The sequence below is a fragment of the Pseudophryne corroboree genome, chromosome 1 (genome assembly GCF_028390025.1).
Source record: "Pseudophryne corroboree isolate aPseCor3 chromosome 1, aPseCor3.hap2, whole genome shotgun sequence".
In the NCBI taxonomy this organism is placed as follows: domain Eukaryota; kingdom Metazoa; phylum Chordata; class Amphibia; order Anura; family Myobatrachidae; genus Pseudophryne; species Pseudophryne corroboree.
The window spans coordinates 879,595,285-879,612,858 of NC_086444.1; the positions used below are offsets into that span (position 1 = coordinate 879,595,285).

A 17,574-nucleotide genomic window follows, 5' to 3' on the forward strand; every position below is an offset into this window, starting at 1 on the left:
CAATAAAATGTAATTAATTTTTAACAAAGTAGCGGTATATATACTTTTACATTCATTCATTCATTTTTTATATGTTTTTTATATGTTTGTGTTTTTTCTTGTTTGAGTTTTATGTTTTGGTTATTTCATTTGGTTCTTTGTACTTTGATTAACCCTCTTTTCCCCTGCTTTTTTCCCCCTGTGCACGCTTGAGACGGCTGCGCTGGCATCTCCCCTCTTTGCGTACAGCGCGCCTGAGCCGTTGCTAGGGTGGGCGCCGGCTTTGTTTACGTTGACAAAGATGCGATGGAGCAGGAGAGATGGGACAGACGCACACAGGACTCGTCCCACCTCCTTCTCCTCCTATTGGGTGATGCTAATTTTGACTTTTGGCGCCATTACATGTATAAATTTGTGTACCACACGCAGCTCTTGTAGCCCCTGAGGAAAACCTATATCGGTTGAAACAGCTGTCGGGCTGTGCCTGTATCTACACATGTCGTTTTGATATGGAATAAATCCTCTTTGATTCTTCATCGGAACCGTGAGTGCTGGCTTGCTTTGCTTTCTCCAATGCGCTGGGAGAGTGAGTGCCTTTATTTATTTTATTGCCTTGCACCACCTACACAATTATGACTATGGCTTTGAGTGCTGTGAATATACATCTGCATATGTTTTTTCTCTGTATTCTTTGAAGAAACACAGCACACTTATCTGTACTGTTATATTTTCACCAATCATTAAACTTGTAATCATTTCCTGAATACAGCCTTCAGGATATGTGAAATTATTGGCTGCATGTTCTTTTTCTGCCATATTTCTAAATTGTTGTATTATTTGTGAACTCAAGACATGACACTAAATTCTCTTTTAATGCATATCAATAAAATGTAATTAATTTTTAACAAAGTACAAATAGAGTGCCCCCCAAAAAAGAGTCTTCTTTTCTGTCCCTCTTTAGCCTAGTAGTAAGTACCCAGCCTGTTTTCTGCAGTCTTTGACCTAAAGTGGATGAAAACAACATTGTGAGCTATAAGGTGGTTAAAATTGTCTGCAAATGACGGGAAATGAATGTTATTGAGATTAATAATACTCTAGGGACAAAAAAAAAAAAGTTTTGTGATTTTGGCGTTTTTTGACAATTTAAAAAACAAACAAATCCAAAGCCGGTCACAGCTTTTTGGCAAATCCAAATCCGAATCCAAATCCTGCTGACGAATTCAAATCCAAATCATCGGGTACGGCTCACATCTCTAATTTATAGTTGTTTGTTTTTTTAGTCTGGGGGCTATTGTGTGTTTTTCTACTCTGTCAATGTGTTTTTTTTATGGGTATGGGGCCATTGTATGTTGTTTTATTTACTCTGTTTGTGGCAATGTGTATTTTTTTATGCATTTGGGCTTTTGTTTTTGTTCCGTGGAGTAAGTTGCTTATTGAAAAACTAGCAAAAACAGTATTTGACTACTGTATGCTTATTACAAGTAAGAATTATGGATATACTGTGCAATACTGTAATTGGATTTGTTTTCACAGAAAGTTGGCAGCGCCACCACATGAGGCTACAACAAAGGCAGCAGCAGCATCTAAGAGGGTAAGAGGAGGAGGTGGCGTAGGAGAATCCACAAGAAGGCCCCAGGGAAAATAGCTCTCCCCTAGCTAGTAAGTACTTTGAATTGTATTTAAATACTGTACTGAACTTTTACAGTATTTCAGTGTATTTGTTTGTGGTGTTATTGTTACGAGACAGTGAGGTGGCTCTGTGCTAGTCCCTGCCATTGCTAGGTAGCCTGGACATCACAGTACTATCATCTGGCAGCTTTCCCTACTATAGCCCAGGCAACAGGGACGCCAGGGTGGCTGCGGTGGATTATGGACTGCCTCTAGGAACGTGCAGCACTCCAGATGCACAGAATTTGTAATTCAGAGGGTCTTGTTCCAGTGGGTCTCTGGATTGGCTCTCCTCCCCTATATCTCCCGGACACTTCTGTCTGGCCTTGCCGGTTGTAGTCCTCAGTTAGCCCTTGCCGCTCTGTTTTGTACTTTGGATCTTCCTGGCTTACTACATCTGCTGCAGCTGTTCCTTAAAACTTGGTATATCTGCTGATGTCCTGCAAGTCCGAGCTTCAGTTAATCCTGCACACCTGGCTGGCAAGTTAACATCCTGCAAGGCCAAGCTTCAGTCAATCCTGCACATCTGGCCAGTCAACTAACATCCTGCAAGGCCAAGCTTCAGTCAACCCTGCACACCTGGCCTGTCAGGTAACCTCCTGCAAGGCTAAAGTTCAGTCAATCCTGCACACCTGGTCAGTCTGCTAACATCTTGCAAGGCCAAGCTCCGGCCAATCCTGCACACCTGATCTGTCCGTTAACACCCAGCAAGGCCAATCTTAGGTCAATTCTGCACACCTGGTCTGTTTGCTAATGTTCCGCAAAGTCAAGCCTACAGCCAATCCTGCATACCTAACCTGCCTGCTGATGTCCTGCAAGGTCAAGCTATTACTGCTCTAATATACCTGGCCTGACCACTTATACCCTGCATGGCGAAGCTGCAGTCATTCCAGATATACTGGTCTGTCCACATCTGCCAATGTCTTACTCTACTTCCCTGCAACCTCTGGTATGGGAGTATCACGTAGGACCCAGTGGTACCAAAGTCTAATCAAGTTGTGTCCTAGCTACCAGGACACTGCCGCATCTTCTCTCTTCAGTATTTATGCTGTATTATCCGGGATCTCCGGTCTATTGGGTGAGGTCCTACTGTTGCAGGAATTAGGTCCAGGGGCCCCCTAAGTACCAGTGTGTGCAACAAGTACTAAGGGAATAGCGGGGTATTGCTAATGGTGAAAAGACTCTTGAGAGCTCTAGGAGTCTCACCCTAATAAAACCAGAGCTTCAAGCAAGTCCAAGGCTGCTACGTTCCCAAATAGTACTGAAGTACTCCACAGCATATTGCAAGTCCAAGATTCTTACATTGATGCTATCTATGGCATCTTGCAAGTCCAAGGATCTTACATTGGAGCTGTCTACAGCATCTAGCAAGTCCAAGGTTCTTGCATTTCCCTAAATGTTATTGAGGGTTTGGCTAAAGAATTGTACAGTAGGTGTTTATTTGTCTCTAATAAGTTTGGAGGCAAACTTACGTTGCATTGGGTTTTTTTCCCCACAGAATGTGGCCAACCTCAGTGCCCTGAGAAGCAGGCGACAAAGGACCCGGCAGAATGCCCCAGTGGCAGCATCCCTCCGCCAGCCAGTAAGTACTGTGCATCATGTTTTACTACTGGACTTCTCTTAATTTGTGTGGTATTTATTTTTTCATGGGGGGGGGGGGGCTATTGCGTGTTTTTTTAACCCTGAGAGTGGCAATGTATGTGGGGGATTTCATGGCGGGGCCCTTTTGTGTTTCTTTTTTACCCTGCCGAGGCAATTTGTAGTTGTTTTTTCATGGGATGGCTATTGTTGGCTTTTTTTAACCTGTCAGTAAAAAGCTGCAAGCTAGCGAGCAACAATTTCCAAGCTGCTACAACAAATTCTATAGTGGTTCACTTCATGGCATAGCATAGAAATGAAGGGTGGGGAGAGGTGAAGAGCAATGCAGCTAATTAAGCACAGTTCTCTAACAATGATGACACAGGGGGCCAATTCAGACCTGATCACTGCTGTGCGTTTTCACACAGCAGCGATCAGGTATGAACTGCGCATGCGCCGGGCGCCGCAGTGCACCGGCGAATGCCAGACAGCCAACGGCGTTCGCTGGACGGAAGGGGGTGGGCTGGTGGAGTTTGGCCGCCGTTTTAGGGGCATGGTCGGGCAACGCAGGCGTGCCAGGACCGTGCAGGGGGCGGGCCGTAGCAGCTGCGTGACATCACACGCAGCCGCTGCGACCTTCACAGCAACAGGTAGCTCCCTGTCAGTGCACAAGAGCTGCGCTGGTGGGGAGCTACTCTTCAAGTACAAAAGCATAGCCGCCGTGCAATGCTTTTGTATTTGTGCGACGGGGAAGGCCTGACATGCGGGGTGGACTAGCCCTGTGCTAGGCGTCTGCCCGCATGTCAGGGAAGCTGATCGTAGATGTGCTCAATTTAGCGCATCTACGATCAGGTTTGAATTAGGCCCAGAGTACATCTCATTTAATTGAAAACTGCAAATGCATCTATATACCAGCACAGTTATGTGTACCAGTGTGCGTTGTATTGTTAAAGCTACTACAGTAACGTAAAATGTCTATCGAAGTTGGGGGTAGGTGCGGAGGCATGCAGAGCCTTTACTTCAGGTGGCATACTGTAGTACAGTAGCGTTGAAACTAAGGGTGGAGGAAGCAGCAGTAACCTCTTTTGTTTTGAGAACGCTGCATCTTTTTTCATCCCTCCCCACACAAGCTAAAAGGCCCTTTATTAGCATAATAATAGATATATTTTAGGGATCTGATTAAGATCCTGGCTGTCGAGATCCTGGCAGTCAGAATGCCGAGGCCGGAATCCTGACACTATTCGGAATGTCAACATCGGCATCCTAAATAGGTTCACAATCCTGGAGCCGGAATCCCAATAGCCAGGAATCCAAATGACAATTCACCGCGCCGGAGATGTAAGCCGCAGGGGGGAGGGGGTGGGTTAGGGTTAGGCTGCGGGGGGAGGGTTAGGGCTTGGCTGTGGCCCCTAGGTTTAGGCTGCGGGGAGGGGGAGTTAGGTTTAGGCTACGGGAAGAGGGGGTTAAGTTTAGGTACCAGCGCCGAGGGTTAGGGTTAGGCTGCGGGGGGAGGGTTAGAGTTAGGGGACCAGGGGGGAAGGTAAATATACTCAGAAGCGAGGCAGCAAAATCTGTAAACAAGATCATATTCAATGGATATCTAAGGTTCAATACACAGGTAATATTGAGAAACCAAATTCTAAGGCAGAGCATTAATGATTATCAAATGATCACCAGGAAGTCTTTGCAAGCAGCAATCAGCAGTTAAGCAGTAAGAGGCAGGAGACCTACACTCTGGCAGTGATCACTGCACAGAGTGGAGTTTAAATAGCAGACCTGAAGAGAATATCCAGAAATATCAGAGCTCACATGATCTAACTTGAACAGAAGTCACATGAACACAAAGCATAAGGAATGTATATTGCTGGATGGGATGCAGTTAATATACCGGCTGTCAAGATCCTGGCGTTCAGGATACTGACGCGGAAATCCCAACAGCGGGTGAAAGGCCGGCAGTCGCAATCCCGACCACAGCCTCGTATTCCTACCCGGGTGGTGGATCCACACCACCACTTGAGTGGGGAGCTCGCCACCGGGCCCGAAGCGAGGGGACCCGCTTCCTTGCAGCTGGGATTCTGGCTCACAGGATGCCGCTGTCAGTATAGTGACAGATGGCATCCCGTCTGCTGGTCTCCATATGTATTCCTGCTGTATAATGTAAAGGCCTGTACCTTTCTCTGTCTGAATTGCAGCTGTTTTAAATGTCATTTACATACCATTTACACAGTGGCATAGAGTGTGCTGCTTCTTCGCAGATAATGTCCTGCTAAGTAGAAAATATTTTGGTTACAATTTGACTGCTACTTAACTCCTTCAGTGCTAAGGACAAGTGGTACTTGTCCTCAAAATATATATTAACCTCTTCATTGCATACAATTACTGGGACTTGTCATCTGCATATTCATAATAGGTGTCTATGACGAGTGCCAAATTGAAGAGCTCAAAAGTTAAAATACTTTTCTTATTGCCATCGGTAATCAGCAACGGTCACTGAAGTCAGTGTAGCCCAGCATAAGGAGACAGGGTAAAAAATATAAGCTAATCATGTCAACACTAAGCATGTCGGCGTTATGATCATGTTGATGTATCATACTATACCCCTTTCAAATTATATTTCCCATTAGTATTTATTACTTGGATATTGCATTTGATCACCAGTCCATTAAACACATCAAAACACAATTTCAAGAAAATGGGGGAGATCTTGCCCATTTGTGTGAAAAAATCAGGGATCCCCTCAATTAATGTGGTCGATTTTTCCTAATAACTGAATGAGTTAATGTAGACATCTATTGCTGGTAACTGAGGCTGGATGGGTCTTGATGATATCATTAAGCCCAGCACAGTATGCAAATAAATAGTGCTAGGCAATTGTTGGGAGTGCTCTTAAAGCACTACCTTTCCCAAACACCGGCATGCACAGACTTAGGGTTACCCTTGTAAGGCAATGGGGATTCCCCTCTTTCAAGAGATGTAGCCCCTGAGAAACTACTCTGTCTTGATTATATATGATCTGAAGGGAATAGCCTATGCACAGCAGAAAATATTAAAAAGTTCAGGTAAGGGTAGATATTCCCTGTCCTGGCTTCAATAAACTCAGGAATACCCACATGAAAAAGAGAAGAGTCTCATATTTCAAAATATGTGGTTTCTTAGTGCTTGTTTTCTGTGTTGAAAGAGGAGTGTGCTGTGCTGGTACTGCTGCTGCTGCTCAGACTCCAGTCTTCTTGTTCTCCAGGGAGAATTCATGCCCTATCTCAAGATGGCCCCCAATATCACTACTGGGCATGTGCATTGCCAACTTGGCTTTTTACTACGTGAGACAGTGCACAGTGACATATGGGGAGACAGTGGTCTTCTGCTTAGCTACTATGAGAAACCTGGTTAAAACCAGCTATAAAGCTGTTCCTGCACCACTGCCCATTTGCAGTATACACTCTCCAGTTGGTGATTTGAATGAAACCACACTCTGCTCGAGCTCCACTCCATCACCAATGTACATGTAACAGTGAGAATGACTGTACTTGCTATCTTTCAATAAACTAACACCACTGGTTAAGTAACTGGGCTGTTCATAGTTTGAGTCATCCACTGATGTGCGCATATATAACTTTGCAATATCAACACCTGCACAAACATAATTTCCAAGAGTCTATTGGCCACGTACCTTTACCAGTTCTGCTAACACTATTAGTTACGTCCCTACAAAACTGTATCAGAGGTGAGACACTGAAGGACACCCAACCCCCTGGTCACAGTTCTATCCCCCCCCCCCCACCCCCCCACCCCCACCCCCCTCTCCATCCCTGGTCCTGCTCATTCCACCACTCTAAGACCCTTTATCACAAAGATCAGCTAAGACCACTTTGTTGATATTGAACTGGAAACAAGGCCATCTTAACATATAGGCAATATTGGCATCTGCTCAGGGCCCCAAGACTTTAAGGTCCTTCAAGCAGTGGTGGGCTGGGATGGGTCGTGCCTTCAGAGCTTCTTGGGAGGCAGGTAGCGAATGCTGCCTAGCCACTCTGTTTGTGAGTTACACACAATCAGCATGTGAATGGCTAGAGCTACCCTCCAATCAAAGCCCTGATAGCAGTTCACTGTATGGAAACATAAGTAGTGTCCGTTATTCACGTTACACCACACAGTAGTGTCTGTTATACACATTACATCACACAATAGTGTCCATTAGTCATGTTACACTGCACATTAGTATCCACTATACATGTTATGCCAAAGTAGAGCCCCTTATACACGTTACACCACAGTAGAACCCCTTATACACATTATGCCACAGTAGAGACCCTCATACACATTACACCACAGTAGAGCCCCTTATACATGTTATGCAACAGAAGAGACCCTTATACACATTATGCCAGATATTTCCCCTACACCTTATTCCTCCTCATCATCATCATTCCTCTCCCCACTTCCACCCATAGGGTGTGGTGTGGTGTGTGTGTGTGTGTGTGTGTGTGTGTGTGTGTGTGTGTGTGTGTGTGTGTGTGTGTGTGTGGGAAACACTAAGCACATGAGCACTAAGTGTATGAGGTATGACTGCCACCTGAACACAGTATGACATATGAATTCCCTTTTGATGCACACCCAAGGGGATGGTGTTACTTGTGTCTCATCCATCCTGCCTCACTCAGTGCTGCTGTATGCAGGTGGGGACTTTAATGGTGAGTGCTGGTGTCCTTCCGTGCTGCTGCTGTCCCGATATTTCCCATAACAATACTGACCCATCTGCCCCACTCATCACTCGCTGGCTCCTCTCTTAGCTCCTCCTTCATCCTCTCTCAACCTACTCATCTCCTCACCCTTCCCCGCTCACCTCTCCCATCCCTTCTCCTCACCAGCGGTCCTCCTCCTCTCAACTTCTTTGCCCTCCTTCCCTACCCACCGGCAGCAGGAGGCAGGTCCAAGCACATGGAGGAGAGGTGCTGCCTGCTATAATGTCTACAATGGACAGCACTGCAGCTGTCCAGCACATACCAAGGCGGCCATTTTGAGTAGATGCAGATGGTGTAGTGTGTGCAAGGTACAATCTTCACCACCCTAGTTACAGCCCTGCAAATGTACACATTTTTATTTACATGTGAAAAGGGCTCTTCAGTGAAACCTGAAAATTAATCAGAGGTGCATTGCATAGTAATATACAGTATATAAAAAAAACAACAACTCATGCAGAGATTCAAATAAATAATTTATCAATGTTGTATTATTTTTACACATAGGTCGAAACCTATATATTCCAATAAATATCTGGGAATTGGCCAATGCTTTCTAGACCAGAGTGGAGGCCTGCAGGGAACATCAAAATGGCTGCTGGGCTTTAACCTCAGACAATATATATACAGTATATATACAGTATATATATATATATATATATACACAATCTTAGACAATATATATGTATATATAGTAAAGTTTTCTGCATGTAAGAGTCAGGGGTCTATTTACTAAGCCTTGGATGGAGATAAAAGTGGACGGAGATAAAGTACCTACCAACCAACTTCTAACTGTTATTTCTCTTACGTCCTAGATGATGCTGGGGTCCACATTAGTACCATGGGGTATAGACGGGTCCACTAGGAGCCACTGACACTTTAAGAGTTTAATAGTGTGGGCTGGCTCCTCCCTCTATGCCCCTCCAACCAGACTCAGTTTAGAAAATGTGCCCCGGAGGAGCCGGTCACAGCTAGGGGAGCTCCTAGGGCTTCTTTAGTTTTATTATTTGTCTAAGAGTAATTTTAGGCACAAGGATGCTGCTGGCAACAGCCTCCCTGCTTTGTGGGTCTTAGGGGGGAGTAGTGTCCGCCCTGAGGGGTTTTGAGCCACTATCTCCGCTGACAGGACACTGAGCTCCTGAGGGTGATGATCGTTAGCCGCCCCAGGTGACCGCTCACTCCCGCAGCATGCTGCCACCCCCTAACAGAGTCAGAAGATTCCAGTGGCGAGTGAGTGAAGATGGCGGCAACAGGGTGGAAGCGCAGTATTAACTGCGCTCCGGAGACTCAGTGGTACACAGTGCGGTGCTTTGAGGGGTGCCCTGAGCCAGCGCCTATACCCTACACTGGTCACCAAGGCTGTCAGAGACCTTGGTAACGCTGCCAGCACCATTTCTCAGGCCAGTATAATGAACTGAAGAGTGGGAAGCAGTGCCATGTTCAGGGGACAAGCTTCTCAGAGCGGACCCAGCAGCGTTCAACGCCATTTTCCTGCCTGCAGATCCAGTACAAGGATGCTGACAGGGAGAGCTGTCCCTCCACGGAACTCCAGCTATCCTGTGCGGTACCAGGGGGTTGTAGAAGGGGAGGGCAATGTAATTACTGTGTAGTCTTTTAAGGTACACAGTCAGCGCCAGGTAGTTGTGTTATATCTACCTGTTGAAGTGCTGTGTGTGGGCTGGATCCAAGCTCTTTGTTTCTCTGTGGCATACTTGGGGGGAAACTGTGTCTGACAATTTCCTGTGTGTGTGGGGATGTTTGTTTTTCTCACATAGCTATGTCTAGGGACTCTGTGTCTTATGATGCAGAGGACATTTCTTCTCCAGAAGAATCCATTCCATGTACACAGGAATGTAATGTCTTGTCTCAGATCCCTATTACTGAGCCTGAGTGGTTGACCTCTATTAAGGGAATGATCTCTCATATCTCTACTAGGGTAGCTCATACTGAGACTGAAACTCAGGTTTTAAAGAAATGTATGGCAGTTTGGTCAGGTTCTGTTACTATTCCTTCTAAATCCCCTAGCATATACCCACAGAAACGTGCACTTGCCCAAATTATGCAGGCCGACAGGGATACAGACTCTGACACGGCAGACGGTGATGGGGATGTGCTGAGGAGGGCGGCATCCCTTGCAAAGGGGGTGCAGCTCATGATTGAGGCTATTAGAGATGTGTTAAACATTACTGACACACCACCTGAGCAGGTTGAGGAGGTTTACTTCACAGACAATAAGAAAGCCTCCATAACCTTCCCTGCATCTAAAGAATTAAACGTTTTCATTGAAAAATCCTGGGAAGCCCCGGAGAAAAAATTCCAGATCCCCAAAAGGGTTCTGGTTGCTTTTCCTATCCCTGAGGAGGATAGAAAAAAATGGGAAAACCCGCCTATAGTTGACGCATCTGTTTCCAGACTGTCAAAGAAGGTGGTTTTACCTGTCCCTGGATCTACCACGTTAAAAGAACAGGCTGATCGTAAGATTGACACTACGCTCAAATCCATATACAATGCTTCAGGGGTGGCGTTAAGGCCCACTATTGCCTGTGCATGGATTTCTAAAGCTATAGTAAAGTGGTCAGGCACGTTACTAAAGGATTTGGATACAATAGATAGGCGTGACATTGAATTCTTTTTACGTAGCATACAGGATTCTGTGGGGTTCATGGTGGAATCCATGAAGGACCTGGGTACGCTGACTGCAAGGATATCTTCCATGTCTGTCTCAGCTCGCAGGGGTCTTTGGCTACGCCAATGGTCTGCAGATGTGGAATCCAGGAGAAGTGTGGAGAACCTACCCTACACAGGTCAGGCTCTATTTGGGGATGCATTGGATGCGTGGATTTCCATGGCAACCGCGGGTAAGTCACCTTTTCTTCCCTCAGCTGCGCCTTCTACGATGAAACCCTTTTCTTCATCTGAATCGCAGTCCTTTTCGAACCGCTAAGACAAAAAAGTCCAAGCCTCCTACCACCTTCTTTACAGGTGGTCGTGCAAAATCCAAAATGCCTGCACCCGCAGGCTCCCTGGACAAGAAACTTACTTCTGATTCCTCAAAATCCTCAGCATGACAGTGGACCGCGAAGCCTGGAAGACGGCCTGGTGGGTGCGACGCTCAGACATTTCTGCCACGTCTGGGTCTCGTCCGGCCTGGATCCATGGGTACAGGATATTGTGTACCAGGGGTACAGACTGGAGTTTCAAGAACTTCCACCTCACCGATTCTTCAAATCAGTCTTTCCAGCTTTGATGGCAGACAAGGCTATCCTACAGGAAGCCATCCAAAAATTGGAAAAGTCACATGTCATTGTCCCAGTTCCGCCTCATAAGCAAACCAAGGGTTATTATTCAAATCTTTTCGTGGTACCAAAACCGGATGGTTGGTCAGACCGATTTTGAACTTAAAATCGTTAAACCCTTATCTGAGGGAGTTCAAATTCAATATGGCCGCCGCACCAGGCTTATCTCAGATTTGCACTGTTGGACTGTCACTATCAGTTCAAGGCACTGCCATTCTGCCTTTCCACAGCACCAAGGGTGTTCACCAAGGTGATGGCAGAGATGATGGTTCTCCTCCGCAGACAAGGGGTGAACATAATTCCATACCTGGTCGATCTGCTGATAAAGGCATCGACCAGCGAAAAGTTGTTGCAGTCTATTGCTCTCACAACTCATCTGCTCAGGGACCATGGTTGGATCCTGAACCTTCCAAAGTCACATTTGGAGCCGACAAGGAGAATGTCTTTCCTGGGGATGATCCTCGACACGGACGTGCAGAAGGTGTTTCTACCGGTAGAGAAAGCGTTGGTGATTCAAACAATGGTCTGGGATGTCCTGAAGCCAGCCCGGGTATCGGTTCATCAGTGCATTCGCCTTCTGGGGAAGATGATTGCCTCCTACAAGGCTCTACAGTATGGAAGATTTCATGCTCGATCCTTCCAACTGGATCTCCTGGAAAAGTGGTCGGGGTCTCATCTGCATATGCACCTGAGGATTTGTCTGTCAACAAAAGCAAAGATTTCACTCCTCTGGTGGCTGCAATTGTCTCACCTTCTGTATGGCCGCAGGTTCGGGATTCAGGACTGGATCCTTCTAACCACGGATGCAATTCTCCGGGGATGTGGCGCAGTCAAGTCTGGAATCTGGTCTTCCCATAAACATTCTGAAACTAAGAGCCATGTACAACGGTCTTCTCCAAGTGACACATCTTCTGCGAGATCGAGCCATTCAAATGCAGTAGGAAAATGTAACAACGGTGGCCTACATAAACCGATAGGGCGGAACGAAGAGCAGAGCTGCAATGTCAGAGGTAACAAGAATCATTCTCTGGGCAGAAAAACACGTGCTGGCGCTGTCAGCAATTTTCATTCCGGGAGTAGACAACTGGGAAGCGGACTTCCTCAGCAGACACGATCTCCATCCAGGAGAGTGGGGCCTCCATCCAGAGGTGTTCACGGAGGTGACAAATCTTTGGGGGGTTCCTCAAATAGACATGATGACCTTCCGCCTCAACAAGAAGCTTCTGAGGTATTGTTCCAGGTTGAGAGACCCGCAAGCAGTGGCGGTGGACGCTCTGTTGTCTGCGTGGGTGTTGCAGTCAGTGTACGTGTTTCCTCCACTTCCACTCATCCCAAGGATTCTAAAGCTCATAAGGAGAACAAGAGTTCAGGCAATTCTCATTGCTCTGGACTGGCCAAGAAGGGCTTGGTACGCGGAACTTCTGGATCTACTGCTGGAAGATCCAAGGCCTCTTCCTCTTCGGGAGGACCTGTTACAACAGGGGCCGTTCGCTTATCAAGACTTACCGCTGCTACGTTTGACGGTATGGAGGTTGAACGCCAGATATTAGCCCGGAAGGGCATTCCGAACAAAGTCATTCCTACCCTGATACAGGCTAGGAAGAAAGTAACATCTAAACATTACCATCGCATTTGGAAAAAGTATGTATCTTGGTGTGAATCCAAGAAGTTTCCTACGGTGGAGTTTCAACTGGGACAGTTTCTCCTCTTCCTGCAAGCAGGTGTGGATATAGGGGGTCATTCCAAGTTGATCGCTCGCTAACTAGTTTTAGCAGCCGTGCAAATGCTATGCCGCCGCCCACTGGGAGTATATTTTAGCTTAGCAGAAGTGCGAACAGTTGTATCGCAGAGCGGCTACAAAATGTTTTGTGTAGTTTCAGAGTAGCTCAAAACCTACTCAGTGCTTGCGATCACTCCAGACTATTCAGTTCCGGATTGACGTCACAAACCCGCCCAGCATTCGCCCAGCCATGCCTGCATTTTTCCTGGCACGCCTGCGTTTTTCCACACATTCCCTGAAAACGGTCAGTTGCCACCCAGAAACGCCCACTTCATGTCAATAACTCTGCTGCAAGCAGTGCGACTGAAATGCATCGCTCGACCCTGTGCAAAACTACATCATTCGTTGTGCCCGTACGTTGCACGTGCGCACTGCGCCGCATACGCATGCACAGAACTGTGTTTTTTAGCCTGATCGCTGCGCTGCGAACAAATTCAGCTAGCAATCAACTCGGAATGACCCCCATGGGCCTGAGGTTGGGAACCGTAAAGGTCCAGATTTCGGCCTTATCCTTTTTCTTCCAGAAACAATTGGCTGCCCTCCCTGGGGTTCAGACTATTTTGAAAGGGGTTCTGCACATCCAGCCTCCCTTTGTGCCACCTACAGCGCCCTGGGATCTTAACGTGGTGTTGCAGTTCCTCCAATCGGATTGGTCTGAGCCTCTACAGGAGGTCGAGTTCAAGGTTCTCACGTGGAAGGCTGTCACTTTGTTGGCCTTAGCTTCTGCTAGATGTGTGTCGGAGTTGGGGGCTTTGTTTTGAAAAAGTCCCTACTTGATCTTCCATGAAGATAGGGCTGAGCTCCGGACACGTCAGCAGTTCCTTCCAAAGTTTGTGTTGGCTTTTCATATCAACCAACCTATTGTGGTGCCAGTTGCTACTGACTCCTCAATTCCGTCAAAGTCCTTGGATGTTGTAAGGGCTCTTAAAATCTATGTGAAGAGGATTGCTCGTCACAGAAAATCGGACTCTGTGTTTGTCCTGTATGATCCAAAGAAAATTGGGTGTCCTGCTTCAAAGCAGACGATCTCTCGATGGATCAGGTTCACTATCCAGCATGTGTATTCTACGGCAGGATTGCCATGTCCAAAATCTGTTAAGGCCTACTCTACTCGTTAAGTGGGTTCCTCCTGGGCGGCTGCCCAGAGTGTCTCAGCTTTACAACTTTGCGAGCGGCTCCCTGGTCTGGGTCGAACACGTTTGCAAAGTTCTACAGGTTCGATGTTTTGGCCTCTGAGGACCTAAAATTTGGTCATTCAGTCCTGCAGGAGCCTCCGCGCTCTCCCTCCCATTCTGGGAGCTTTGGTACATCCCCATGGTACTAATGTGTACCCCAGCATCCTCTAGGATACAAGAGAAAATAGGATTTTAATTACCTACCAGTAAATCCTTTTCTCGTAGTCCATAGAGGATGCTGGGCGCCTGCCCAGCGCTTCGTTATCCTGCAGTGGTTACTTGGTCAGTACAGCTTTGTTCTTAGTTAAGTACTGTGTTATTACTTGGTTCAGTAATGTTATTCAGCTATTGCTGAGTTTTCAAGCTAGTTAGCTTGGTTTGCCTTGTTTGTATGAGCTGGTGTGAATCTCGCCACTATCTGTGTTATGTCCTTCTCTCGAAGTTGTCCGTCTCCTCAGGCACAGTTTCCAGACTGAGTCTGGTAGGAGGGGCATAGAGGGAGGAGCCAGCCCACACGTTTAAACTCTTAAAGTGCCAGTGGCTCCTAGTGGACCCGTCTATATCCCATGGTACTAATGTGGACCCCAGCATCCTCTACGGACTACGAGAAAAGGATTAACCGTTAGGTAAATGGTAACATGGCAGTTAGGAGCTGGTAGGCTGGTACGTTATCTCCATCCACTTTATTTTCATTCAAGGCTTACAAATAGACCGCTCAGTGTTTAGTTTACCCTGCAGTATATTCTTATTCTTTAGGATCTGGTTATTGCATCTTTGTCTATTCAAGTCATATTTGCCTATCCTGCTAGTAATGCCTGGGAGACTTCTGAATTTTGGGGGAATTCCTCGAGTGAGTAGCTGGCCCTCCGCATTCTGCCTGCTTCCTAGTGAAGTGGGTAAGATAGGTGACATATTGCCGAGAACTGCAGATCCATAGAGTGGGGATTCTCTATGAATCACATCATTTTGGCAAATCTCCCTCTTCAAGATTTGCGGCATTGTGGCATTATGCGGCCAGCTGCATCACCCCTCTTGGCATCTTCACAGGGAAGACAGTGAGGCCATCAAACACACATGGTACAGTTAGTATATCCTTTCCAGCATCAAGTACACTAAATATGTTCTCAGTCCATAGCTGTTTCAAATTATTTTGCCAATATAGTGGGATGAGGGAAATTAGGAAACAATTTATCCAGGTCAATAAAATCTATAGTAACAGCTCTGAACCTTTAGAATGTTTGATAGAGTACAACATGAGCAAGGAATTATGGGGTCATTCCGACCTGTTCGCATGCCAGCTAATTTTTACTGTACTGCGATCAGGTCAAAACGCTACAAAACTACGCATGCGTATGCACCGCAATGCGCAGGCGCATCGTACGGGTACAAAGTGTTTAGTTGCTGGGCGATGGATTTAATAAAGAATCCATTCGCACAGCCGATCGCAAGAAGATTGACAGGAAGAAGGCGTTTATGGGTGTCAACTGACTGTTTTCAGGGAGTGGTTGGAAAAACGCAGGCGTGTCCAAGCTTATGCAGGTCGGGTGTCTGACATCCATTCCGGGACCGGACAGGCTGAAGTGATTGCAGTGGCTGATTAAGTTCAGACCTACTCAGAAACTGCACAAAACTTTTTTGTACCACTCGGCTGCACATGCATTTCGCACACTTGCAAAGCGAAAATACACTCCCCCATAGGCGGCGACTATCTGATCGCAGCACTGCAAAAAATAGCTAGCATGCGATCACGTCGGAATAACCCCTATAACTTTTGTGTTTCCTTGAAATCATCTACGGCAGCGAATACCAAGTGACAAATCCATCTCTCTGCTATAGTTAATGGGCTACAGGAAAGAAGATACACCTAGAGGTTTTATAAAGCCAATCCTACTTCCTTCATGTCTTCTGACTCTCACCAACATGAGAAAATATATCACAACTCCATTTAGTAAATCTCCCATGATGAGTTTATTTACAAATAGTATGCAGAATGGATAAATGTTCCTCAAGGTGTGACTTCTCTACTTTCCATCCTCCTCTGCTCTAATAAAACATATGATATAAAGGGAAATTGTTTCTACCCATAGTGCAAACATAAATGGGTGTGGTAATTATTAGCACGCATATAATAGACAACTAGAAGTGTTTTTCTCTCTTCAAATTGGATGTTTCAATATTACTTGTAGCTGTCTCTGCCACAGGACTAACAGAAAGCATTAAAATATGGCAATATAAGAAATAGCCTACTTGATCAACCCCACAATAATATAAAAAAAAAATATGACATCTACATACTGTTCAGATAGGGTATACACTGTGTACAGGTCATGTAACGCTGCCTTGTATACTGTCCCCAGATGGGGATTGCACTGCATAGTGGCCCTTATTCCGAGTCGTTCGCTCGGTAATTTTCATCGCATCGCAGTGAAATTCCGCTTAGTACGCATGCGCAATATTCGCACTGCGACTGCGCCAAGTAATTTAACAATGAAGATAGTATTTTTACTCACGGCTTTTTCTTCGCTCCGGCGATCGTAGTGTGATTGACAGGAAATGGGTGTTACTGGGCGGAAACACTGCGTTTTATGGGCGTGTGGATAAAAACGCTACCGTTTCCGGAAAAAACGCAGGAGTGGCCGGAGAAACGGGGGAGTGTCTGGGCGAACGCTGGGTGTGTTTGTGACGTCAAACCAGGAACGACAAGCACTGAACTGATCGCAGATGCCGAGTAAGTCTGAAGCTACTCTGAAACTGCTAAGTAGTTTGTAATCGCAATATTGCGAATACATCGTTCGCAATTTTAAGAAGCTAAGATTCACTCCCAGTAGGCGGCGGCTTAGCGTGTGTAACTCTGCTAAAATCGCCTTGCGAGCGATCAACTCGGAATGAGGGCCAGTATAAATAAGTATGTTGCATTGTATACTGGTTAGCATATTGTATTCTTGGCAAAGTGATCCGTTAGCAGCCAAAGTAACATTTTCCCTGAAAACTAATGCATACATAGGTCCTAATTCAGACCTGATCTCTAGGGTGCATTTTTTGCATCCCTGCGATCAGGTAGTCGCTGCCTACAGGGGGAGGGGGAATTTGGTGTGCAGGGGTGCGATTGCATGTGCAGGAGAGCTGCACAAGCAGAACTTACTCTTCCAGTGTGATGATCGGGGCCGAAGCTGAAGTCAGAAACCCTACCTTCAAACGCCTGGTCCCTCCTGCGTTTCTCCGAACACTCCTTAAAAATGGTCAGTTGCCACCCACAAACGGCCGCTTCCTGTCAGTCACCTTGCAAGCACCCATGCGATCACTTTTCTCACACCATCCCAGCGCTGCCCAGCACTCCCCGGCACTGCGGACCGACGCGCCTG

The 17,574-nt window shown here is 46.4% G+C and overlaps 1 long non-coding RNA gene across 1 annotated transcript in view; it reads left to right on the forward strand.

Moving 5' to 3' along the window:
• Window positions 1-17,574, forward strand: part of LOC134958738 (uncharacterized) — an 82,897-nt gene that overhangs the window by 47,082 nt on the left and 18,241 nt on the right. The window contains exons 3-4 of the long non-coding RNA XR_010187108.1: window positions 1,513-1,638; window positions 3,146-3,229. This is a non-coding gene — a long non-coding RNA (uncharacterized LOC134958738). The remainder of the gene's footprint in view (window positions 1-1,512; window positions 1,639-3,145; window positions 3,230-17,574) is intronic.